Here is a 26269-nt window from a genome sequence, read left to right on the forward strand (position 1 = left end):
GTCATCAGAACGGCCTGGCCTGGCTGGTGCGGTTTGTTTTACTGCCCCGGGTAAAGCCTTTCCTGACTCGTTAGCAGATTGTCGTTTTTACTCTATACACAGTGCCTTCTTCACCTTCGAAAGAAGGCAACGGGCTACCCGGCCTTGGCTGCAACTCAAGAATTCAGCTACAACTTCTAACCACCACTCCTCCCTGTCCATGCACAAACAATCCAATAAAAACTCGCACACACAGGGTGGTTGTCTAATTTTAGCCCTGATTGACAGGCCAGCCCTGGTCGAAAGTTGCCGAAGGTCAGCGGCGAGCTCCATTTGTTGTTGCACAAACTGGGGTATATATAGGTTGTTAGTTCTGGGAACCGAGCTGCTGTCTATAACGAGCCTCGCCTTTCCTGCAAAACAGCAGTCCGGGTCTATTTGGAGTGTTCTATCAGCTAACTGAAGAGAAGAACCATGAGGGAAAGGTCTTGCCCTGGACCTTGGATACATGGGTGCCCTTGCTTATGCCCAGTCCTCAGGAAGATGCAGCAACGAAGAAACCTAGGCCTCTATCATTTTCCTCAAGCATCTATTTAGTTTGTACATTTGGATGAAAAGCAACTGTTTGAATTAGAAGTTATATAATATAAGCAGGGGGCCTGGAGAGGTGGCTCGGCAGTTGAGAGCACTGGGTTCAGTTCCTAGCACCCACACGGGAGCTTACAGTCACCTGTAACTCCATTCTGGGGGATGCCATGCCCTCTAGCCTCTGAGGACACAACACAAATGTGGGGTAGAAGGGTACAAACATACCACACATAAAATTAAAATAAGTAAAATTTTAAAAGAAGTTATACAGCGACACAAGATGAGACATCTAATGTATGGGGTCAGAACAGTCATTTCAGTGGGAAGAGATTCAAAGGGAACTCTCAAGGGTGCCAGAAGTACTGAGAATATGCTTTCTCACATGGGCTAAACAGGTAAGAGGCAGTGAAACTTCAGTGAGCTGAGGCTGGGGATATAGCTCAGTTGATAGGGTCTGTGCTTAGCATGCATAAGGCCCTGGGTTCAAACCCCAGCACTGCATTAAACTGGGTGTGGCAGCACACACACTTGACCCTAGTCCAGGGATAACTGCATCTCAGCCCTTCTCAGCAGCCTCAAAAGGAGATGTGTACAGTTTGCATATGTAACACTGTACCAGAGCCCAGAACTTAGCACAACTGATTCCATGATGGAAGTACCATGCAGGTCATCAAACTCAGCATATAGATGGTAGTATCACCTGCCAAGATGGAACAAAGACCTAATCCGTCAACATCCATAGCTCTGGGGGAGTCTCTAAACGTCTAGCCTTGCTACCTGGCTTCTGCAGTTCTGTTTCCGGCATAACTGTTCTTTTTAACTGAGGTGTGTCGTTGTGGAATAATCTTTTTGTACACCGTGAAGATGAGTCACTCTGGTTTAATAAAAAGCTGACTGGGCGAAGACTAGGCAGGGTTTCCAGGTAGAGAGGAGGCTGGGAAGAAGAAGGCAGGGATGCCAGGGACCCCAGAGCAAGCACGATGGGCACTATGGAGATGAGGTAATAAAGCCATGAGGAAAAAGTAGGTTAATAAAAAATGGGTTAATTTAAGTTGTAAGAGCTAGTTAGAAACAATCCTAAGCTAAGGCAGAGCTCTCATAATTAATATGAGTCTCCTTGTCATTTTTAGTGAGTTCTCCCCCCCCCCCCCACAAAATCCGTCTACAGTGTGTCAACCCAAAACATATCTTTTTATGTTTAAAAATTCACCCTGAGAAAGGCTCAGAGCTACGCTGGGATCGCGGATGTCCAGAGTAGCCACTGGCTAGTCAGCAAGTGTTTCTACTGACTCGATCCCATGTCTATGCAGTCTTTGGAGAATACCCACAGCACTAGAAGTTGCCAAAGAATCAGGAATCCAATATTTACATAAGTCTACAAAATAACTGTGAGCCTTAGTAGAAATGCCAGTCATCTGGTCCTTGCCTTTGCTTGCTTCCCCACTGCTTAGGGCCTTGAAAGTACTTACGTCACACTCGGACATACGAGGACTTACACCTGTGTACACAGAGAAATGTATATGCACACGTAGCCACACAAGTCAAAGACGTGCTGGGTGTGAGTTGTAGCTCATGCAGGGACTGTGGTTCACTTGCTGGCACTGCAAACTAAGACAAAGAAGAGGGAGGGAGGAAGGGAGGGAGGGAGGGAGAGAGGGAGGGAGGGAGGGAGGGAGGGAGGGAGGGAGGGAGGGAGGAAGAAAGAGAGGAAGGAACGAAGGAAAGAGGGTCTGTAAAAAAAAAATTACAAGCCACTGTTCCAATCATGACAGTCTTTTGGGGTCTCTTACAGCTACCTGGCAATCCCCATCACTCTATAAACATCTGTTAAAAGAAATATGAGCCAGGCATGGTGGTACATGCCTTTAATCCCAGCACTTGGGAGGAAGAGGCAAGTGGATCCCTAAGATAGAGACCAGCCTGGTCTACAGAGCAAGTTCCAGGATGGGCAAGGCCACACAGAGAATCCTTATCTCTCTCAAAATAAAAAATAAAAAAAAAGGAAAGAAAGAAAATATAAACATATAAACACATCCACCCAGAGCTATGTCTCCAGATATATCTCAGATACGCTTTATGGGGATGAAGTTGAATTCAAACAATTCCTACTTTTTAACAAAATCTCAAACACCATCTGAACATCTTTTCCTTCCACTTCAAGCCCCAGGTGGCCCCGACACCCTCCTGTTCTAGCCTCCAAGTGCTGAGGTTGCACACCACACTTTGTTCCAAACCTCTCATGCTGTGTTTGCATCGGTTGTGTGATTTGTCCAGGGTCAGACAAGCCATGAAGCAATGAGGAGAGGACTCCAAAGGCATTTCCTACTCCAGAGTCCATATTCTTTTCTCTATGCCCCGCCGTAAGGGCAGAGAACCTCAGGGAAAGCACTGAATCTTGATACAGGGCCTCAAATGTTAGCGTGACAGAGCCCTTCCCATAAGCACTCTATACAGGTTTTTGCTGGTCCAGCCACATCCTGCCCATTGTGGGTATTCAGACTCCTCAAAACTAACATAAATGTCAACTGTAGCTTCTTGCGGGGACAATAGTCAAACCTTACTATAAATATATAAGCATATCACACGACAGTGGATACTGATAAACCCAGGCTCATCTGCCAGGCTCAGGAATTATCCACATGTTACAATTTATAAGAAAATGTAACAGGTATGACAAACCTGTGAGTTGCTATGGTTGTCAGAAATGAGCAGCTTTCTCTTTTCCGATGAATATTCTTTTTTTGTTTGTTTGTTTTTTGTTTTTTTTTCCAGACAGGGTTTCTCTGTGGCTTTGGAGCCTGTCCTGGAATTAGCTCTGTAGACCAGGCTGGTCTCGAACTCACAGAGATCCGCATGCCTCTGCCTCCCGAGTGCTGGGATTAAAGGCCACCACCGCCCGGCTCCGATGAGTATTCTACATGGTTCTCTTGTAAATCCAATCACAATTGGTTGAAAAGTGAAAATACTTTTACCAACTTAAATATTTAGGGAATACCTCAGACTGCGTTTCTTTGTCTTATTTTTTAAAAGTTGAATCTGCCAGCACAACTCTTTATGAATTAGTGGAGTCAGAATTCTGCTTGAGATTCCCAGTCTCTTGGCCTCTGCCTTCTTATTGTGGTATTGGGGAAGGGGGGAGACTAAGGGCAGTGTGCTGTTTAGGGGTGTCTTTTTTTGTATTGAATATTATACTTCTAATAAAAATAGAACTGATAATCTAAGAGTCATGCAGTGGGTCCAGGCGTTGGTTTTATTTTTCAAATATATGTAAACATATATATATATACACATGCACACATATCATATATACATATAAACATATACCTAATACAGATATATGCATATGCATTTGTACATACACATATAAACACACATCCATAATACCTATGCATACATATATAGATATAAACATATACATACATTTTACACACACACACACACACACACACACACACACACACACCCCATCTCAGTTTTCCACTTAATGAGATTTAGTATTACCTAAGAGAAAGACCCACTGGGCTGAGATCCTGAAATACAAAAAAGAGAAAGTGAGATCATATTGAATGAGGTAACCCAGACCCAGAAAGACAAATGATGCTGAATGTTTCCCCTCAATGGAAGCTCTTAGCTTCAAATCTCCAGGTGTGAATACATAACCTGTGGTAACTACAGAAACCAGGAAAAAAACAAAACAAAACCCAAGACCATTGCCAGGACAGGGGAGCTGGGGAGAAAAAGTCAGGGAGAAATCAGGGTACAAGCAATCTGATCAAGGAAATAGGAAAGAGGGGCTCCTTAGGGTGGGGAAGGGATGTAAGTACAGAAGATGGGAGAGTAAAAAGCAATAACAGCAGGATACACGTGAGCTGATAGGAGATAGGAAAAGGGATGCTCTTTAGGGAACCAAGAAGGAGATGAATACAGGAGGGGGGGGTGAAATAACAATAAGAATGTCTGGATAAGGCACAAGGAATCATATTACTATTTACAACAGACAAACAAACCGAAAGTGCTCCCTCCAAGAGTCAAATGCCATCTAACAAAACCTCCAACACCATACATGAGAAGCCTCTTTTGAGTTGTTGGTCAGGGCTGCCCAAGAGACTCCCAAAACACACAACCTATTGCCTTTGCCTTGGTTCCCCCCCCACCCCAGAGGTGGAAGATAAGTTCCTATTGCTGAAGACACCATGCACTTTAGACCCAGAACCCAAAGGCGACTGAACTGGAACTGACCTGAATGCCTCCTCCCTGAAAACCAGAAGGCACCATGCAAACTTCCAAAGGAGGGAGGCACCCAACAGTCCTAGCTCTATGACGCCTATGAACCATATCAATGACCAGCATGGCATGACAACCTCAAGAGTGCAGAGTGATGCATATAACGTTGTGGGAGCCAACAGTTCTTTCATTGGACTTAAGACCCATTCAACAAGAAGGATATCATACTTAGTACCGGAAGAATATATATATGTGTGTGTGCGTGCGTACACACACACACACACACACACACACACACACAAATGTGCCCTCAGTGCTACTAAAGTCATGGTTATTGGAGGAGAATCTATAACTACTTATCTATTGAACCAGAGTAAGCCCTGACAACAATCCATCGACGTTTGTCCTTATACCCACAGAGAATTGTAGTCTTCACGCCTCATCAAGGAAACTTCTCTTTGCAACAGACAGAAAAACTACAGGGGGAAAAAACACTACAGAAAACCACAGCTAATCAAACTGCATAGTTGGGAGCCCAGTTCCAACTTACATATCTATAAAACACTTCAAAGGCTCAGGGAACACTGTGAAAGAGGGACCAGAAAGAGTGTAAGAGCCAGGGGACCAGGGAGATTGCTATGAAACTGTGTCTCCTAGTAACTTTACCCTCGAAGTCGCACCAGCATGACAACATTAATGAACACGCCAAACTGTACCAGAAAAGCCCACGAGGCCTTAACCATACCAAGGAATTACAGGCAATTGGATTGAAGCTGGGAGCAGATGTGGTCCTTTTCAGGAAAGAACACACCGATTGATTGCCCAGTGTCAAAGGTCAGCCCTGAAAACATACATGCAAGTAACATTATACAGCCTGAACAGGTTATATTGAAGAATACATTTGTGCACGTACACACACATGTGCACACACATACATACACACATGCACAAATGTGCCTGCAATAACAATTAGCAAAAAGAGATCATGAATTTGAAGGAGAGTGTGGAGGGTTATATGGAAGTGTTTAGTGAAAAGAAAGGAGTAATGCAATTATATTATCATTTCAAAAATTGAAATAAATAAATAGAAAGTGAGTTGAATAGAAGCACCTGTTTGCTGTCTTCTCTGACTGTGGATGCAGTGTGACCCCACAGGCTCCTTCTACTACAGTGGCTTTCCGCCACTGTCCCCCCACACCCCAACTGTGAGCCCATGTGATCCGTGTCAAGGGCTCTGGGAAGCCCCTATGACCTGGCTGTGTGAATTTCCTCTTCCAAGCAATTGTTATACTCTACACAAACAAGTCCTTTCTGAAATGAAAGAAAACAAAGCTGCCAGTTAACCCCAGTTCCTGCTCCTTTTAGGCAGATGTGGCCGTGGACAGGCTGCTCTGGTGTCTAAAACTGCTGTGTGGTGCGGACTCAGCAGGGCTTTTAGGAGTCTTAAAAAAATTACACCAATAGCCAGGTGGTGGTGGTGCACACCTTCATCCCAGCACTCAGGAGGCAGAGGCAGGTGGATCTCTCTGAGTTCAAGGCCAGCCTGGTCTACAGAATGAGTTCCAGGACAGCCAGGGCTACATAGAGAAACCCTGTCTCAAGACAAAAGAAAAACACTAATAACATTCAAGGAAGTCAAAGCAATCACAAAAGTTTCCCTGAATCTCTGCTATTTTTGGGGGCGGGGGGGGGAGTATTTAAACCTAGTTTTACATGGTGGGTAAGCCAAGATACACACATCCTTTAGTGTAAAACAAAGACTAAAATTAATGTCTTTAAAAAAATATCTTCAGCGTCTCTGCAATATAGACTATTTTCAGGCTTTCTTTATGTTAGTCAGTAGACACTTTATGCTCACTGTTAGTTCTTTAAATATATTATTTTTTAGACATTCACTTATTTATTTTGTGTGTGGATGGCTACTGAGAGCTCAGGCCATCAGACGAGAACCTTCAGGGGTTTGCTCTCTCCTTCCACAGTGTGGGTTCCGGGTTGAACTCAGATTGTCAGGCAAGGTTGCCCTGCTGACAGAGACAAAACCAACCTCACCACTATATTTACCTACAATCAAAGCCCCTGTTATTTCCTTAATATGGGAATTTTCCAGACACTAGCCACTTGTCTATGGCTGTCAGAAAGCCTGCCACAGGCACTCAACACTATCAAGTTTTCTCTTACGGAAGCCTGCTACCTTTCCCGCAGGCAGCTCGTCCCTGCTGGACAGTGCCACAGCAGCTCCTTCCACTCCTTCAGCCAATAGCCTTTAAGATACCAGCCCAAAAATCTGCTGCAAATTTTAATGTGCCAGGGTCTGTGAAGGCTGGGGTAGCCCAGCAGTTCTTACGTGTCCCAGAAAAATAACTCCACGGCACCTGCGGGAGATTATATAGATGCCGACCGAAGCTGCTGAAGCAGAGACCCGGAAACCTACGCTGGAACGGCTCTTTGGGGGATTCTGAGGGAGGGCAGAGCTCTGGCAACCCCAGGACCACGTGCACGCCTTGGGAACTCCACAGAGTCACCAGCCTAAGGCTCAACAGCATCTTAGGCTAGCATCACCCATTTAGCAAACACTGGAAAGAAGGATTTAAACAATGTCTTTCTGGTTTCCACCCCCTCCCCCCCCGTTTGCTGGAAAAATATTTTTTAGTCTCACAATTCAAAGAAGTCCATACTTAAGGTATGAAGCATATGCTAATATTCAATGTACTATTTTTATTACCTTTATCTATTGTGTGTGTGAGCATGTGCACATATGGAGGTCATATGGGCCAACGCTAGGAGTTGGTTCTCCCATCATTGGGGTTCTGGGAATCGAACTCAGGCCAACAGTCTTGGCAGCAAGCACCTCTGCCCATTAAGCCATCTCACAGGACCCTTAGCTATTAACATATATATCTCATGGAAATCCGCCATACAGCTTTCTAAACTTCTTTCTACATATTTGCACATCCTTTTTCAATTTAGTTTCAGTTAGAATAACAAATAACAAAAAAAAAATAATAATAGAATGCCAAGTAAATAAATATACAATGTGATATTTTCATATGTACGTGTCTTTCTATGCTTTCTTACTTTGCCCCCCACCCCTTCATGCCACACTTGCCGGTCCCTTTCCTTCTCCCAATTGCCCTCCTCCTATTTTCATGCCACAAGCCCTCTACTACCATCTCCCGTCCAATAAGAATGGACTTCTAGTTAACAAAGTCATGTATGTTTTAATCCAATTTTTGAAGGTGAAGCAAGGTTTTATTAAGAAGTAGCAATGAAGAAAACTAACCCCTGAAGTTGTCCCTGTGGCAAGGAGGGGGTCTTCAAAATGGACTGTCCCCAATTTATGTTTGAGAACAGATATTGATACTGGCCTTGAACTCATGATCCTCTTGCCTCTTTCCCTATCCTCCTGAGTACTAAAATTAAAGATGTGCTGAACCATGCCCTCTGCCCTCCCTTAGGCCTCTTCCCTTATCATGTCCTACATACATCTATACATACATGTGCATATACAAATTTAAGTATAGACTCTGCATTAGAGAAAACAGGTCAAACTTTTTTTTTTTTTTTCAGGTCAAACTTTTTTGTGGTACCATGTGAACATAAGGAATGGAAAGAAATGCTGAAGTGTTCAGTTCATAGGAATAAGGTATAGCTATTTCTGTTACAGAGATAATTAAGATATCAAATATATATCGATCACTGTATAAACTGAAATGTACCTATATTAACTCTCTGTGACTTTCGTATACAATTAAAATCAAATTATTCTGAGTAGTCATTGAAATGTAATTACATTTTTATTGTTGTTGAAAAAAAAAAAAAAGAGGCCTTCAGCTTCCAGAAAAGGTCTGTGCTGTACAATTGTTAGAGAATGAAGGATGGATGGATAGATGGATGGATGGATGGCAGGGATGGAAAGAAAACAATGTTGCCAGTCCTAAAGCAGCAACTGTAGCAGACTTTTCTACTGGGATTGAATTCATGTTAAATTCAATTTGGCAGATGCTTGCCAATTATACCTGCATTTGTACATAATGAATATTCACACACGCTTTAATGCTTTAATCCACTTTGTAGACAACAGCTCACTAGGAGACCCAGGCTGGCCTTGAACTCGTGACCATCCCACTGCCACTTCCTCTTCCTCCTCCTCCTCCTCCTCCTCCTCCTCCTCCTCCTCCTCCTCCTCCTCCTCCTCCACCACCACCACCACCTATGCAGTGCTGAAATTACAGGGGAACAGGATTGTGCCCCATTTCCGAATTTTCTTATCTTATAAAATAGTCTAGCGATTCGGGATTTAATGTTAATTAAGAGAAGTGTTTCCTAATAGTTTCCTTCAGCGTGGGTAGAAAGCAAAGATGCTTGGGCACAGACTGCCCACTAAAGGAGTGGCACATTCTTTCATTGGAGCGTAAAGCTGGATAGATTACAATGACTCCATAAACAGCCACATTGTCAACACAGTGTGCTTATCTAAGATGCTATGATCTATCCACGGCTTCTTTACCAAGCCCTCAGCGTTTTAATGGTGTTTGACCCCTGAGTCTAGATTACAGAAGATCTGGGAACAGTGCAGATATAAATCTTCCCCCAAGAGCCTCATGAACCTATCTGGATTTCTGGCCAGAGAAGCACCTCCAGTCACTTACCAAAGAAGAAGAAGGAGAAGCCAAATAGGTCACCCATCACCAATGTAGTATTTTGAAACCATGTTTTCATTTTATTACATGAATTTGATACGATCTAGCTATGCAAAAAATGATATTTTGAAACTATTCAGGAGACAGAAACACATGGACCCACGTTGTGAAATTTCTCCTTTAACTATACTGACTTTATTTCCACATTGACCAAACAACTGTCTTCTAGACACAAAAACAGACCTGAGTGTTCGGAGCTGCTGATTAAAGTTGGACTCTACTGACCCTTGGGGGTTATCATTCCCAGTCATGAGGACAGCGGACACCAATGGTCACAGCCTGTGTTATTCCAGAAACTGCATTTGAAATTCAGGCTGATGCACAGAGAACACAATACATGATCCGAAAAGGTCTGGTACTGATCCAGCTCCACCTTGTTTAAGGCCCCAGGAACCTTCCTGGAGAGAACATGGTCAGTGTCTAAACTTGGTGAGAACTACGTCTGTGTTAAGTTTTACTTATGCTTGGGCATGGTCTTTTCTCAGCTTTCACAGTCTTGGCTTATTTCCTAAGCCAGCATTCTCAAGAGCAGACAGTGCAGGAACCAGGGAGTAGTGCAGAATGGTACCAACAGCGGGGTAGACACAGTGCCAGGTGTGGGAGACACTCAAAGCAGGTGTGTGTGCGCAGGTGTGTGTAAGGCAGATACTCGGTGGAGGCGTCTGCATGCACTGCCTGCTGGTGCCCTGCCTTGGTATCAGATGGCTACTGACTGCATCACTGTCCTAGGGTGGCTACTTAGAACAACATTTTTTTCTAATGACTTTAATTATTCTAACTTTATTTTACCTAATGTACATTAGTCTTTTGCCTGCATGTATGTCTGTGTGAGGGTGTCAGATCCCCTGGAGGTAGAATTACAGGCAATTGTGGGCTGGTATATGGGTGCCGGGAATGGAACCCAGGTCCTCTGGGAGAACAGCCAGTGCTCTTAACTACTGAGCCATCTCTCCAGCCCCCTGAGAATCATATAGTCTAACAAAGTATTCGGTCCTTTTAGCATTCCATCTGGAGCTTTGGAGCTTACTAAGTGTGCCCTCTTTCTCTTTCCCTTCTCTCATTGACAGATACCATTTGTTTGCATAACTGGAACATATTACCACACGACGTTTGATTTACTGTTCTCTTTATCTCTTCACTATCAAAATCCATCCCCACCTTGGGCACAGCACAGGGCACGGCACAGGGCATGTTCTTACACCATTCCCGTCTTTGACTGTTCAGCTCCTCTCTGACCTTCCCCAAGCTCTGCAACCATCCAGCCTTCTGTGTTTTTTTTTTTTTTTCTGTGAGCAGGATGACAAGTGACAGTGTCCAGTGTGTGTCAGAGACAAGGAACACAAAGACGGCAGAGGTCACATTGCTTGCTCTTAGAGGCTCAAATGCCGAGGAGGTGGGGTAAGGAGATGTTTACTACTGGGTCACCACGACTTGGTGCTGGAAGAAGCAGTCTTGGCTATAGGAGGGCCAGATATGGGACATCAGCTGTTCTGGAGGAGGGCATCAGAAAGGCCGAAGAAGACATGTCATCTGCTGCGGTCACACAGCACAAAGAGAAGTTGGATCTGATTGGTAGAAAGGGAATCCTTAATGACAGGGTGTCATCAAACAACGCTAAATAGAAAGGTATAGACTGCAGAAATGCTAGGGTCCAGCAGTCGTTGGTGTATAAAGTGTGGGTCATTTTATAAAAAGAGATGAGGGTAGGGGGATGGGTGAGATGGCCCTGATGGTAATGGGGAAGCCATAGCAAAGCTTCAAGCAGGGATGGATGTGTTCACAAGCCTGCCTGACCACACTGGGCACTTACCACCATTGCACACTGGCTGAAAGATCCCAGTCACCAAACCTCACAGAACTCTGTAGACCTGGATTTTAAAATGCTTTAAAATAAGGAATTGGCTTTTGAATTGGAAATAGCTCCCCCAACATGTCTGCCTACCACCTGTTTAAATAACAAATACACCATGCAGAATTTTGTTCCTAGCACACAGCGTGGGGCCTAAAAGAAAGACCTTTTTTTGTTTTTTTTTTTTTAAACTGGATATATTTGTAGTGAGCTTATAAAACACTTACTTGGAGTGTTTCCCACAGTGTTTTGTTAGTGGTATTATTATTCCAAAACATAATAAAATACCTCTGGGAGGAAAAGCAAAGAAACAGTAAGTTCAGTGGCTGAGAGAACACAACCTTCACAACTCTGAGCCTTTGGTTATTTTTTTAAAATTGTTTTTGCATTGAGAATTGAACCCAGGGCTTTGTGTATGTTGAGCATGTATTCTGGTCCATGAGTTACACCGTTAATCCTTCCTATTTTTTTAAAGCCATAGATAGATAGATAGATAGATAGATAGATAGATAAATAGATACACACATATTATATGTGATTTATTTTATGTATATGGATGTTCTGCCTACATGTACATCTATTTGCCCACCAGAAGAGGTCATCAGATCATGAGACTACAGTTGTAGATGATTGTGAATCACCATTTGGGTGCAGGGAATTGAACCCTTAAAAGAGAAGCCAGTACTCTTAACCTCTCTGAACCATCTCTGCAGGTCAATATTTTTGTTTTATTTTTGTTTTCTCTGTAGCTTTGGAGCCTGTCCAAGCCTGTCCTGGAACTAGCTCTCGTAGACCAGGCTGGTCTCGAACTCACAGAGATCCATCTGCCTCTGCCTCCCGAATGCTGGGATGAAAGGCACGTGCTACCATCACCTGGCTGCAGCTCAATATTTTAAAAATAGAAACAGATATTCAAAGAAAATAACAACAAACAAAACCCAAGCCAACAACAAACCCCAGCTCCCTCTCCTCCAATAAAAAGCAAAAAAACAAAGAAATTTGAGGGATTAAAGTGGGGGACAATTAGCTCCAAATCAAAACAACCACAAACACGAATAGTATGGAGTTGTGTCTGCTCCTGGCTGCTCCCTCGGCACACAGAACAGCGCTTGTCACAATGAAGAACTAAGGAAGCTGTTGATGTCTGAAAATGTCAAGTCAGTCTAGTTCACGGAAAGGTGCTTGCTGCCAAGACTGACAGCTCGTGTTCCACTCTCCAGGACACACGTGGTAGAAGAAGAGCATTAACTCCTGTCATCTGACATGCCGCGGCATGTGCGTGGGCGTGCATGTGCGCATGCGTTACCATGAAGCGATAAAGGCAGCTAGGTCATTACTTGGAAAAATTTCTTTTCCACTCTGTGTGAGTGTGAAGTCTTCAAGACACTTCATTTCCTTTCTTCTTTACCAAGATCTCCCGGGGGCTAGGGATGCAGGCCAGTTGATCAGAGTGCCTGCCTCTCAAACGCCAGGTCCTGGGTTCAATCCCCAGCACCTCAGAAAGTAGGCAGAATATCAGAAGCCTGCAATTCCAGCCTCTGAGGTGGAAGAAGGAGAATCAAAAGTCCACGGTCAACAGTGGGCTACCACACACATTTAAAGTCAGCCTGTACTGCATAAAACTGTCTCAAAATAAATAAATAAAAATAGAAAGAAAGGAAGGAAGGAAGGAAGGAAGGAAGGAAGGAAGGAAAGGAAAGAAAGAAAAAGAAAGAAAGAAAGAAAGAAAGAAAGAAAGAAAGAAAGAAAGAAAGAGAGAGAGAGATGTCTCATACTTATTACCAAAGCAACCAACAAATGCTGAGCATAGAGACAAAGGAAAGAATCTTTCGCCCTAAGGAGTGTTGATGGCCTGAAGGGCAGTGACAGCTTAAACCCACGTGTCAGTTATCGCGTGCGTGTGAAATTCCTCAGAAACCCACTTCCTGGCTTCCAATAGCTCCTTTTGGAGACATAACTGGTCTGATTACATTTCACCCTACGTCACTGCGGGGGCTGGGTAGAGAAGGGGTGGATCACCAGGGAGACACACACACACACACACACATACACAGACTGAGAAGGCAGGAGGAATTGGCCAACCTTGCTCTTGTTTCTTGGTCCTGAAAGTCTGTTAAGAGACCACGGTGAAGCGCGCAGTCAGGTGCACACACCACAGTGATGGGGAAAACATGAGAGGCTGTGGCGAGAGGGTAAACTCCATTTCTCTTATTGCCACAGTGATTGCGGGCAGTGTCTTAGTCCAGTTGCTGTTCCCACTCCCAGCTACTCCCCATGTCCACTGGCTGGCTTCGAGAAGAGGAGTCAGACCAAAGGGTGCTTCAGGGGACACAGAGAAATGGGCACAGAAGCCTGTGTGTGTGTGTGTGTGTGTGTGTGTGTGTGTGTGTGTGTGTGTGTGAAAGAGAGAGAGAGGGAGGGAGAGAGAGAGAGAGAGAGAGAGAGAGAGAGAGAGAGAGAGAGAGANGAGAGAGAGAGAGGGAGGGAGAGAGAGAGAGAGAGAGAGAGAGAGAGAGAGAGAGAGAGAGAGAGATACTTAATTCCTAAAGGGATACCTTATGACTCTGGGTAACACAGTGGACCAAAAATGTCTCATGTGTTTGCTTTCCAACACACACACACACCCTTGCGAATCTCCTCATTTTCCCCCATCCTTTGCCCTTTCCGGTAGGACATTTCTTTCTGATATGCAAGGAAGAAGAAATGATTATTCCTTCTTTTCCCACTGTAGCAAAAATAGCTGAAGCTTCGGGCTACCAGACCCCAGCTTGATCTGGCCAACGGTGTGACCCACATAGCACACACTCCTCCAAACTAAGACTCCACTCATCCCCACATGGGGCTAGCGAAAGTGGACCTAACATCTGGTAAAAACTGTACCGACAAACACAATACCAGTTACTACGTGCAGAATATTGACATGTGTTTTAAAACAGAAATTGGTCAAACTAGCAAGTATAAGTGCATAGCGATCTGAGTACAAACCCTGGAAAGAACTCCACACCTTTTGACCTCCACACATGGGCCCACACTCATGGTAAGCATGAACACAATAACGTCAAAATAAAACATTAAAAAAATGGGTATAGAATAGAATTACTAATGCACACTAATGGATGGTGTATCCTGGGAATCTGTGCGAACTGAAAACCTGGCGTCTCTGAAATAAACTCTTACAGGACAGCTTATGTGTCTGTCCCTGGCCCCTGGGCTTCTCTTCTTCACTTTCTGCCTCTAAGGAACAGTCGCAGAAAATTCTGGGACTACCCTTCTAGCTCAGCCATTAGGAATGCTGAGTTAGGAGAGACCTAAATATGTCTAACTGCCTTGAGTCTAGTATGATGGTAGCTTCCAACAGCACCCGAAAATATGCCAAAGATAAGGCTGCAACTCAGAAAGCCAGGAACTATTTTAAAAATGGCAGGTATATAGCCATCTTTACCTAGAACTGACACCCTCCAGTCATCTGGTGCAATACTGGAAACCAGCATGCAGGAACACTCCCCGGCAGCTCACACGACTTATGGGCAGCAATTTTGAAAAGCAGCCCAGGTCTGAATCAAAGGAGGAGTTTGTTACTGTCATCGGCTGACAGCTGCCTGGCATACCTTGGCTCCGTTTCCAAATCACCATAAACCATCAAACAGACTTCCCCTGGGTGAAGGCACAAGGCTGTAAACAGGAATGGCTAGTAAAAAGAACACTGGGGACTGAAAGTTGAGAATTCTGCATGGACCCACTCCAGCCGCACCCCCATGTCCGTGTCCGCTTCCAATCCGTTACCCACTCCTCTAGGCAACGAAACGTCAGGCTGCGTTTGTTCAGCCGAGACTAATTGAGACCTGGGCACCAGAGTGAATCAGAGCGAAGCTTTGTGAACATCCAAGCAGGTGTCCCAATGTGTAGAAACAGCCCCGCCCACAACCTTACGTGGAATTTGCTCAGTGACTTCCTTCAGATAGAAACACGGCCTGCTCCACCTCACATGTTCTAGAATGCTGACTTAAAAACCCATCTCCCGGCACTTGAGACTTCAGTCCTTATGAGGGACTATGACCAGTGTAAACTCTAAAGATGGGGTGAAACCCCAACTCGCATCCAGTACACAGTAGAAGGCAGAACTACAGCGTTGCCGGTTGCTGAGTTATCCCTTAGATCACAGCTTTTTGGATATTTTATACGACCACAGAACCAGCACAAAACTGTCCGTAAACGCAACCAAACTCATCATTTTCAAGAACTTAAAATAATTTCTTTCAAGTAACTTAAATGAATGAGTTCTTATAACTCAGTAAGAAAGAGGTGGCAAAGGGGCCATTGAGATGGATGGGCAGGTAAAGGCAATTGCCACCCAGCCTCAGGCCTGGGTTCAATCCCTGGCACCCGTGCGGTGGAAGAAGAGAATGACCCCCTTGAGCTGTCCTGACCTCACACACACACACACATTTGCAATCTGAAAATAAAGAATAAATATGACATTTTAAGAAGCAATGGGCACTGACCTGGAATCCTATTGAGTGTCACCCAGAAATGCTCATCAGGGCTATAGGTATCTTTAGACCACTCTAAGAGATCAAGGGCTTTTTGGTCATTCATGATAAAGCTGACAAAGTCTCTGGTGAGGGCCACGTAGGCCGTGCCAAAGTATATGGTCAGCTGGTGAGGAGGTGGAGTTTTCAAAGTGTTTGTTTTTCTCATAAAAAATCTGCCCTTGCCTGTATGTTCTTGGAAGACATACTTAGTCCGTACAATTGCGTGCTCTGGAGGCAGCACCCCTGGGGTGATGTTTTTCCCCTTAAATCTTTTCAGATGGCGAATTATTTCCTTGTTGGTTTTCAGGGGGAAGTCCTGCCCGCAGGTGTTGAGGACGTATTTCCAGGGGACTTTGGAGGCCAACAGATCTTCCATGCAGTTCAGGTCTGCCTGGAGCCGGGAGAAGCCAGCATAGACCACCTTGTTAGTCTTAGAAGCCAGAAAAGCGTTCGGGAAGCACTCGAGTAACTGCCACACCGCTTTTTTAAACTTCCCGGGGGCTTTCTCATCCACGTGCACGCAGTAGACATTCTGGGGCGTGTAAATGGCCCTGAAGAGCCTTTCAAAGGTGTTGAAGTCTTTGTGGATCACCATGACGTAGGCCAGGGGGAAGGCAGCCTCTTCTTCCGACAGGGGTTTGGTGATATAGTGGCTCTGAGTCTGGTACAGTTGGCAAGAGATTCTCCTTCCCAAAGGATGTGGCAATGTATTCCCCCACATGGAGAACGTCTGATTTCGTAGACCGTAATCACAGGCGATGACAGACGTCTTTTCGCTGGAGCTGTTGAGCGGCTGGTAGAGGCTGTACGGGCTTAGCTGGCTATGATAAAAGACCACAAAAATCACCACGCTGAGCGCAGTGAAAGCGAAAACGCAACTCATCCATAGGTTCATTATTTTCGGTTCCAGGCGGGAAGAATTATCTCTGGAGACTGAGAAGCGCTCACAGTTCTGAAACCTAGGCGCCAGAGGCGGACCTGGTTCCCCCAGATTCGCTAGCTTCTCCCGCAGAGTGGGCTCGCGCTCCCCAGTTCTCAAGGCGCAGGTCTCCAGAGCTAAGTCTGGTCCATCCTCCGGGATGGGCTGGAGATGCGCTGCTTTCCCACAGCGCGCTCGCAGCCCGAAGCCTGAAGCCCCCAGCTGCCAAATCCAGCCAGGAGGAGCCTAGCCCCGCCCAGGCTCCGAGAAGCCTTTTCGCTTGCAAAGGAAAAGCAAGAGGCGCCTCCAAGTAAGCTGCGTTCTGGAACCGAGTGATGGGGCCAGGAACCGACTTTCTCAAACATCAACCCCACCCACCTCCCCTCCTACCTTCTAAACTGCTCTTTATTCTTGCACACCCCGGCCCTTCCAGAAGAGGTGACTCTGTTTTCTGGCCAGTCTTAGGGCAATGGCTCCTAGGTGTTTGTTTCTCTTCTTTCTAGTTTATTTTTTTTCATTTCAGGGTTATCTCTGCCCCTGGGCAGAGGCAGAGATAAGGGGAAAAGGCTTTGCAACACGCCTAAATAGATAATCAGCAGTAAGAAAGAAAGAAAGAAAGAAAAACTTTGTGGTGAACCCTGCTGGATTAAATCATTGCATGTGTTAAGCTTACTCTGACGAGAAGAGGGAACTAAGAATCAAACCGCCGGACGGGGACGCGATTTGAAGGTGACTTCTCATATCAGAGGGTCTGAGCTGGTGGCGAAATGTGATAGCCACTGGTTTCTTTTTCACCACGCGCTTCAGATGTCTTGAACTGTCAACACAGTATTATCTGCAATGTCCGAGCACTTAGCCACCAAGTCTCCTTTAACAGCAGGATGTCATCGCATTTGGGGTCATTTCATAAAACTCCCGGGATTCTCTATTCTCGGTCCCGCCCACCCTACTCTCGCCCTTTCTGGACTCTGAAGAAAGAACAAATGCTTCTGGGCTGTTGTAAAATTCCTGGAAGTATCAGTCATTGTGACTCAGGGAAACCAGGAAGAGCAGGTCTGGTTACAGGGCTCCAAATTCCTTTAGTTTACCTGCGCACCCTGGTATGGCAGCTCACAGGGAATGTGGAGTGCTAGGGGGACCCAGGCTGGTCCTATGCGATTTCTAGGCAAACGGAAGCTCGGAGACATTGGGAGCTGCTCCAGGGAGAAGTTCCTGGCCTCTGCAAGCGCCAGGCCCTCCCTCTATGTAATGGCACAAGGGCTTCACTGCAGATCCCTTTGATTAAGTGAAACTTCTCCTGCTCATGCCCCAGGAGGAAGCAGACTCCTTTCAGAGAGTGTTGCCTTTGGTTACTTTTTCCTCTTTTGAAAAGTAGCCTATACTTCTGATCCTACTTATGAACTGATATTTTGATTTTTGTGTCTAATAATATAAAAGAAAATTTTTACTTTACAGCTTTTGGGGGGGAGGGTGGAGCATTTCAAGACAGGGTTTCTCTGTATAGCTTTGGAGCCGGTCCTGGAACTCATTTTATAGATCAGACTGGCCTCGAACTCACAGCAATCTGCCTGTCTCTGCCTCCTGAGTGCTGGGATTAAAGACATTTGCCACTGCTACCTGGTTTACTTTAAAGCTTTTAAGTGGGTTAATTAATCCCCCAAACTCACACCTTGAACAGGGTGTGGCGTTTAATCCCTGTAACCTCAGCATTTGGCAGGCTGAGGCAGGAAGATTGCAAATTCCAAGCTCTAGGCTAGCTCGGGCTACAAACGATCGAGTCTCGGCAAAGCAATCAGACTGGGTGTGGTGGTGCAGTCCTTTAATCCAGGCACTTGGGAGACAGAGGAGGTGGATCTCTGGGAGTTTGAGGCCAGTCTGGTTTATATAGAAAGTTCCAGGACAGTTGGGGTTACATAGAGAAAGCCTGTCTCAAGCAAACACACACAAAAACAACTAAACAAAACCCTTTTTCTTCCTTTATCATTCACCACCCCCCCCCAATTTGGCTCAAGGAAAAAATAATCACGGGGGGGGGGGCAGACAGACAGAGAAAGACAGAGACAGGGAGAGAGAGAATGCTATATAAAGGGAACACCCAAATAGACCATTTTGATGGCTTCATTCATTTGTACAAAATATAACCTTGGCTGGTCAGTGGCTCACGGCAGAGGGGAAATAAGAGGTTCTAATTTTGCCTCTTCCCTTTGTCCCAAACTGATCTTACAAAGGGAGTGCCGATGGATGCCAAAGTAAAGTGAATTCAAGAATTTATCATCAAGCAGATTGTATTTGGGAGATGGGAGCAGGGTGCAGGAAGAGTGGGAGGCTGGGATGTTGGCCCGCGATTTATGGTTTAAAGGCATGGTATAGGGCCACCGCCACCACCACCAAAACCATACCTCACCATTTCCGTATTTTACCAAAGTCATACCTCACCAAGCACTTCTGTCGTTTGGTCTGGCACATTGGGCCTGGCTCTGATGAATGGGCTGGGAGGAAGCTGCCATGCCTTTTTCTTGACTAGCCTCAGCAGTAGGTTTGTTTGGCCTGGTCTCTGTGGTAACCGAGCAGGCATTTTTCTTCTATGAAGAGCTGGGCTATGGAGAGCTAAGCGATTAACTTCCATCGCGGGCATTTATTTCTGCTCTGTTCATGCCACTTGGATATCACTATTAAAAACTGTCCTCCAGCGAACATTTTGTATCCTGCCTCTCTGTGGCTCGGGATAATGTTTATGGTCACAAAAGAGACAGAAGACAACCAGCACACAGGGTTAGACCCACACACGGGCCAAGAACTGAGCAATCGGGGAGGCTGACATAGGACCGTCCGCCCTGCAAGGACTGACTTCTCATTAACTTTGAAGAGGCTTTTCTTCCAGGTAACAGAAGCAGAACACGGTTAGAACTCTAGGTGTGATTGTCGGCTGTGGAACCAAGGTGATGCTGATTTGTTTATTGACTGACCTAAGATCTGCATCTGCAGGGCACAGCATTGTCATTCAGCAGTTCCCATCATTCTAAGGGTCACATCAGAGTTTCACTTTCATTGCTCCATTACTATTATTTCTCTGTTAGGAGCCCTCTGTCTTCCTGCGCTGGTTACTCTGAAAGGCAGAATTAATTTTTGATTGTGGCTACCCTCCTGTGCCCAGGCACAGGTTGAATCCTGCATGCCCTCGCTCATTCGTGGGCGCTCCAAAAGGAACAGTTTGATTGAGTCCTTGGGACTCCAGCAAGATCACTCCATCCTGTCCTGCATGGAAGGCTTCTGTTGTGTCTGTCCAGCAACTTCTAATTCTTCAGCCCAAAAGGAGGTCAGAAAGCAAACAGAAAATCCTCCAGCAATCAACACAATGAACAGAAGTTGTGGGTAGGCCTTATGCTTTCCCGTGCAGGGGGAAATGAGAGCCTGCGGCTGGGGAAAGCAGGAAGGCTCAGCTGACCATGAGCTGACAGATGCAGTTAGCACCTGGCTGAGGTGTGTGGACATCGGAAGAGGGAGGGGTGGTGGGGAGGGAATGAGAACCTCTACCCCTTCCCTCCCAAAGCAAGCATGTCCCTTGCCACGCTAGCAACTAACACCGTACTGAATCAGGGACCTGGTGCTGCCAGCTCTTCTGATGTTCCAAAACATGAGAATAGTCTGACGTTCATCAGAACAGTTCACAGCTTTTAAATTGCTATCAAATAATTAACAGATTTTAAAATCAAAGTACATACACACTCGTAAACACACACAATTGTACTTGGTACTCAGAATGACCCTTTTACCACTTCTCATTTAACATCAAAACTCAGGGGCAGTATTGGTCCCTTTGGAAGCTGGCCTTATTCACTCTTTGTTCGCATACCATGGTAACAAACTTTCTGAAAGTCAAGTAGGGATGTGGGAACAACAAACAAAGGCACCCTATTGTGAGCAACAGGTGATGGTTCAAGAAGGAACCAGGTTCAAGTTCAAAATCTCGTAAGGTCATTTAGATTCCAAATAGTCATCATGGTAGAGGTCAGAGCCCTTCTTTTTTATTTAGGCTCTGTTTCTGTAGCCAACACTGGCTTTGAATTCACTTAGGTAACCCAGGCTGGCCTCAGACTCTCAGCAATCCTCCTGTCTCAGCCTCCTGAGGCCCGAGACTACAATTGTCTGCCACCTCCATGCCTCCTTTCCATGACTGCCTTGTTACTGTGTAAGACTAACATCTCAAGTCTTTACAAAGCGAGGTAAATTCTTAGCTGTGAAAGGACTTGAAGACCAAGAAGCTCGATGTCAGCAAGTCTAGAACAATGCCAGTTGTTCCTCTGAAAAGCAGCCGAGTACAAAGGCTAAATAGAAATACAAACCAACAGACACACAGTCTGCTCATTTTGTTTGAAAAAGCTGCTTTTCCTCTTCGCTAGGAAAACAGCAAACGGCAGATGCTCCAAGGACCCAGGCTTGAAAGATCACAGAGGATTCAGCGGTGGCCCCAGGGGACCATGATGGCTTCCCAGGACTGTGTGGTAGCCTGGGGCCAGACCACAGGGGTCACGAAAGCAGGAGTGAAGGCAGGCAATGGCCTCCATCACCAAGCTGGGACGCTGAGTCAAGAGTATAAAGAACAAGTCCCTGGGAAAGGTCAGTCTTTTCCCTCTGCCCATCAAAGAGTCCAAAAATAATGGCGTTTTCCTGCGGGCAACCCTCAAGGGTGAGGCTTTGAAGATCAGGCTGGTGTTTAAGAAGACTCATACTAGCCTTTAGACTAGGTTCGAGATTTTGTCACCTGCAGGGAGGTGGTGGCTCACGCCTTTAATCCCAGGACTAGGGAGGCAAAGGCAAGTGGTTCTCTGTGAGTTCAAGGTCAGCCTGGTCAACAAGAGCTAGTTCCTGGACAGCTAGGACTGTTACCCAGAGAGAACTTGTCTCGAAACAACAACAACCAAAGATTTTGTCACCACTGGAAACTAAAATGGTCACGATGGCCTTGGTGTTAACTACTCCACTTTGACTAAGATCTCCGCTGATCCTGTGCAGACAAGGCTAAGATGACAAGACAGTCATGTCCACGCCATCCTATGACAGGGGACAGACTTCTGCACTGCTTCCCCTCCTCCCCTTCTGTGTCCAAGAAGCTGGTGCTGGTTATAATGACTGTTCCACCTCAACAGTGGCTGCACTGACACCTGGGTGACTTCACTGAGGCCACTTCTGATGTTATCTCCTAGACCTCTGACCTCTGGAAACTTCACACCATGGTCATCAACTCTCCCTATCAGGAACTCATGGATCATCTTCTGAAAACCCGTGCCAGGGTCTCCCTGCATAGGATATACAGGACCCACATACATTCTGTTGCTTCTGTTGCTTTTGTTCTCCTGTATCCCAGGCTGGTCTTGAACTCACTATGTGGTCCTTTTGCCAATATCTTCTAAAGGCTGGGATTCCAGGGAGGAGCCAACCATGCCTGGGCAAGCACTCTATCACCTGAGCCACATCCCCAGCAACCCTATAGTGTTTTATACAAGAAAAAAAACCAAGTGAGTTAAGCCTGTTTCTTAAACAACAAGAGTCCCACACTTTTGAAAGCTATCTACTCTGAGTGTTTTGTGTGTGTAGTGCAGAGACTGACTCCAGCGCACACTAGGGAAACACTCTACTGCTGAGCGGCTCACCAGTCCAGCAATGTGTTTGAACTAATCATTTTGTGCTTAAGAGAGTAGGCTTGTGTTGTCTAGAAAACTCACAATCGTGATCCGACTTTTTCTTCAAAGATTCCAGGCAAATATGTTTATCATAATACCTCCTCTGAAAGGGCCAGGCAGTGGCTATTTTAAGCCTGTGCTTAGCTCATTCATTCATTCCCTTGCTGTTGCTCCACACGGCTGCTGTAGCACAAGTGTGACCACGTCACCCAGTGACGTTTTTCACAATCACTGAAATCGGAAAGCAGCAGAACTAACTCTTCAGGAAGCAGTCTGCTCTTTGACGCTGTTCTCAACTGGTTGAAAATCAAACCAGGCTGGCGGTGGTGGCACACAAGTTTGATCCCAGCACTGGGGAGGCCGAGGCAGGTCTGCCGAAAATCAAACCAGGACTGGAGAGGTAGCTCAGCAGCTAAGGGGTATTGTCGCAGAAAGAAGATCTGGGTTCTATTCCCAGCACGCACATGGCAGCTCACAACCATAACCCCAGTTCTAGAGAATCTAATACCCTCTTCTGTTCCCCACAGATATCAGACACACAACACACATGGCACACATGTAAACAAAACACTCATACACATAATATAAAAAATTTAAAAAGAATCTTAAAGAGAAAAAAAAAACTGAAGCTAGGCGTGGTGGCACATGCCTTTAGGCCCAGCACTCAGGAGCAGAGGCAGGCAGTTCTCTGTGAGTATAAGGCCAGCCTGGTCTACATAGTGAGCTTTAAGACAGGGGTACACAGAGAAGCCTCATCCTGAAAACAAGCAAACCAAACCAAAAAAAAAAAAAAAAAAAAAAAAAGGGGGGGGGGTGGAGGAGGAAATAGTGGAACATACCAGAACAGGCCAGGGTAAGGCCACAGATGCTCTCAGGCTGATTTCTGCCCTAAATTTTTTATTCTACCCCTCAGACTGAATACTGCCACATACCTGTTGCTGAAATCCATTGTGCCATCTGCATCTTTGCCCAGGAGGAAGTAAGTGGTGATGGGAACCTTGATCATCCTCAAACAAACAGGGATGCCCTTTAACCTACCCTGTTTGTCAGGGCTGGGCTTAGGAAGAGTTTTGACAAGTAACGGACACTCTTAACCTCAACTTCCTCATCTGTAGGATGCAGATAGCAGAAGCTCCAAGGTCGCAGAGATGAAATGGGCCAGTGTGCACAAGAGCACTGGTACACACATATCCTGGTGCCACCCATTCCTAAGAGGGTGACCGAAGAATCAAGAGTGGGCAAGTAGGTTTGGCTAGCTCTAGACACGACCAGGCAGACTGATGCTGTCATTTATGGTGGACGTTCCTGTATGCCTCAGTTTCCTTTCTTCTTCTTCTTCTATAAAATGGAGACATTAAAACACAGCTGGATGGAAATGAAAAGATGGTTCTGTACTTAAGACACTAACTGCTCTTCCAGAGAACCCAGATTCTATTCCCAGCGCCCACATGGCAACCCACAACTACTGGTAACTCCAGACCCAAGGGATCTAGCACCCTCTTCTGGCATCTGCAGGGACCAGCCATGCATATGGTACCCAGGCACCTATGCAAGCAAACACACATACATATGAATATTAAAAATAAGAGCTCACAGTGTCTTACAGGCTTATTACAAGATTGAACTAGGCAAGTGCAGCACAGTGTGGTGGCCCAATTGTGCACCCTGGGAGCATTTGTTGCCCTCAATGTGCTCGAGTTTCTCTATTATTAAATATAATTGAGGCGGTGATATTTTTTTGAGACAGGATCTTATGTAGCCTAGGCTGTTCTTGAACTCCTGATCCTCTTGCCTTGGTCCCTCCCACCAGCACGTGCTGGGATCACAGGTGGTGTGAGCCTTCATACTCAGCTGTCTTCCAATTAGAAAGAAAAAGTCTAGGAGAACAGCAATGGCATCTGTCTAACAAGCCACCTGTGTCTCCCCCTCCCCCGCCATTCCCACATGCCTCGTTCATTCTCTCGGCCACACTTTTCTGCTTCCTTAGCCAGCCCCGCTGGGTAGCAGTGTTTGTTCCCTTTGCCAGCTGTAAGGCTCCCTAAGCAAAAACCAAAGCCAGCAGCGAACAGGAAACCTCAACCCCACGTTTCATAAGTGGCTATTTGGTTCCAGTCAAAGAACAGCCTAAGTAACTATTTGTCTTTTAAAACAGCCTTTATCCGATTTCCGATGTCTCCTTTGTGGGGAAGGGGAGAGCTGCAAATTCCCAAGACAAGCCATGGCACTCCGGGTCCAAATCTTCATGTTCTTGGGATCCCATCTCACACCAGCTTCTTCCAACAGGTTCACACACACACACACACACACACACACACACACACACACACACACGGGGGTTTGGTTAATTGGGTTTGTTGTTTGTTTGTCTTACAGTACTGGTGCTGGGAACAGAATCTCCAACTCCCACAAGCTAAGCATGAAGTCTCCACCAAGCTCCAACCAGACTGGGAGACGAGACATTTTACAACATAGCCGCAGCCAGGAGTCTGTGTCATCATGATCCCATTGTCTGGATGTTCTCAAATAAATGGAAACAAAACAAGGGAGCCATTTACGCCAGCTGCTAATTTCAATAACCCTATGAAATTTTTAATTCGTTTCTAGTTTACCCAATCCAGTCTTTCAATAGAGCCTGGCGACATTTGCTTGAGTTTGGACACTTTGTTAATTAGGACAGAGTTCTTGGGCAAATCACCAAATTCAGGTATTTCTTCTGCTCCCTTGGGAATTATAGCTGACACAAGCCCGCCGGCAAGCTATGTCCTGCACCAGTACCAAATTCTGCATCTGCTGCTCCCCCTGGATGAACTGGCGTTAGCATCAAAGTGCTGGTCCGGGAGACATATTCATTTAATTGTTTTAGTCACAATTCCTTTTCTTTTTTTTCTTTTTTTTTCTTCTCTCTCTCTCTCTCTCTCTCTCTCTCTCTCTCTCTCTCTCTCTCTCGTAAAAATGAGCGCTTACTCCAGCTTCAACGTTGCTATATTTGAAGTCACTACTGTTTGAAATGAACTTAACTAATCTATAATCTTGCTTTTCCTAAGACAGTGAAACTGCGTATCCAGCACCATTTGCTTATTCGGTCAGAATGTGTTCTTAAAGGGTCTGGAAGCTTGCCTATCTATACTGACAGGAGTTGCTGAGCTACATGAGAGAGTTGTTCTCAACAGCCATCTGGGTGCTAAGCAGTTATTGCAAGAGGCATCCATGAAGAGAACAGAGACATCAGAGGTACAGATTCTGGCCTGGCCTGAAATGACATAACTGAGGATGACCTTGAACTTCTGATCCTCCGGTCTTGACCTGCTGAGACCTTGGATTGCAGCTCTCTGCCACCATACCAGTTTATACAGTACCGGGGATCAAACCCAGGGTGTCTCAAACGTTAGACAAGCACTCTAGCAGCTGGGCTACATCCTCAGTCTCTAATTCTTGATTCTGACTTGCCTTGGGGAAAGAAGGGTGAGCGAGAGTAGAGCCAAGGGGTCTCAGGGTGACCAGGTGTCCCTGTTTGTCCAGAACTGAGGGCGTTCCCAGAACATGCGTGCTCAGTGCTAAAACCTAGTAAGTCCTAGGCAAACCAGAAAGAGCTGGTGTCCAGTCCTCATCCTTTCTCGTCCCTCGTGTCCGGTTTCTGTCTATGCCCAAATTAAGAATCATTACAGGAAAGGTATTACTGATTGCAGAACTAATTGATCAGAATGAAAGGGAAAGAGAACCTCAACCACTGGCAAGGATGGGGGAAGAACCAATCAATTGGCAAGGCTGTGTCTACAGCACACAAAAGTCTATGTGAC

At 45.7% G+C, this 26269-nt stretch overlaps 1 protein-coding gene across 3 annotated transcripts in view; it reads right to left on the bottom strand.

Moving 5' to 3' along the window:
- The window catches only part of Pak1ip1 (PAK1 interacting protein 1), a 141722-nt gene that overhangs the window by 69772 nt on the left and 45681 nt on the right, over window positions 1-26269 (bottom strand). The window contains exon 1 of one of the 3 annotated variants that reach the window (XM_050142195.1): window positions 15843-15988. The exons of the other annotated variants lie outside the window; for them this stretch is intronic. The gene's annotated coding sequence lies outside the window, so the exon portion shown is untranslated. Of the gene's footprint in view, window positions 1-15842; window positions 15989-26269 lie in introns of those variants that run through there. 3 annotated transcript variants of the gene reach the window in all.

The sequence above is a fragment of the Alexandromys fortis genome, unplaced genomic scaffold (genome assembly GCF_014885135.2).
Source record: "Alexandromys fortis isolate MF-2015 unplaced genomic scaffold, M_Fortis_MF-2015_v1.1 scaffold_5, whole genome shotgun sequence".
Classification (NCBI taxonomy): domain Eukaryota; kingdom Metazoa; phylum Chordata; class Mammalia; order Rodentia; family Cricetidae; genus Alexandromys; species Alexandromys fortis.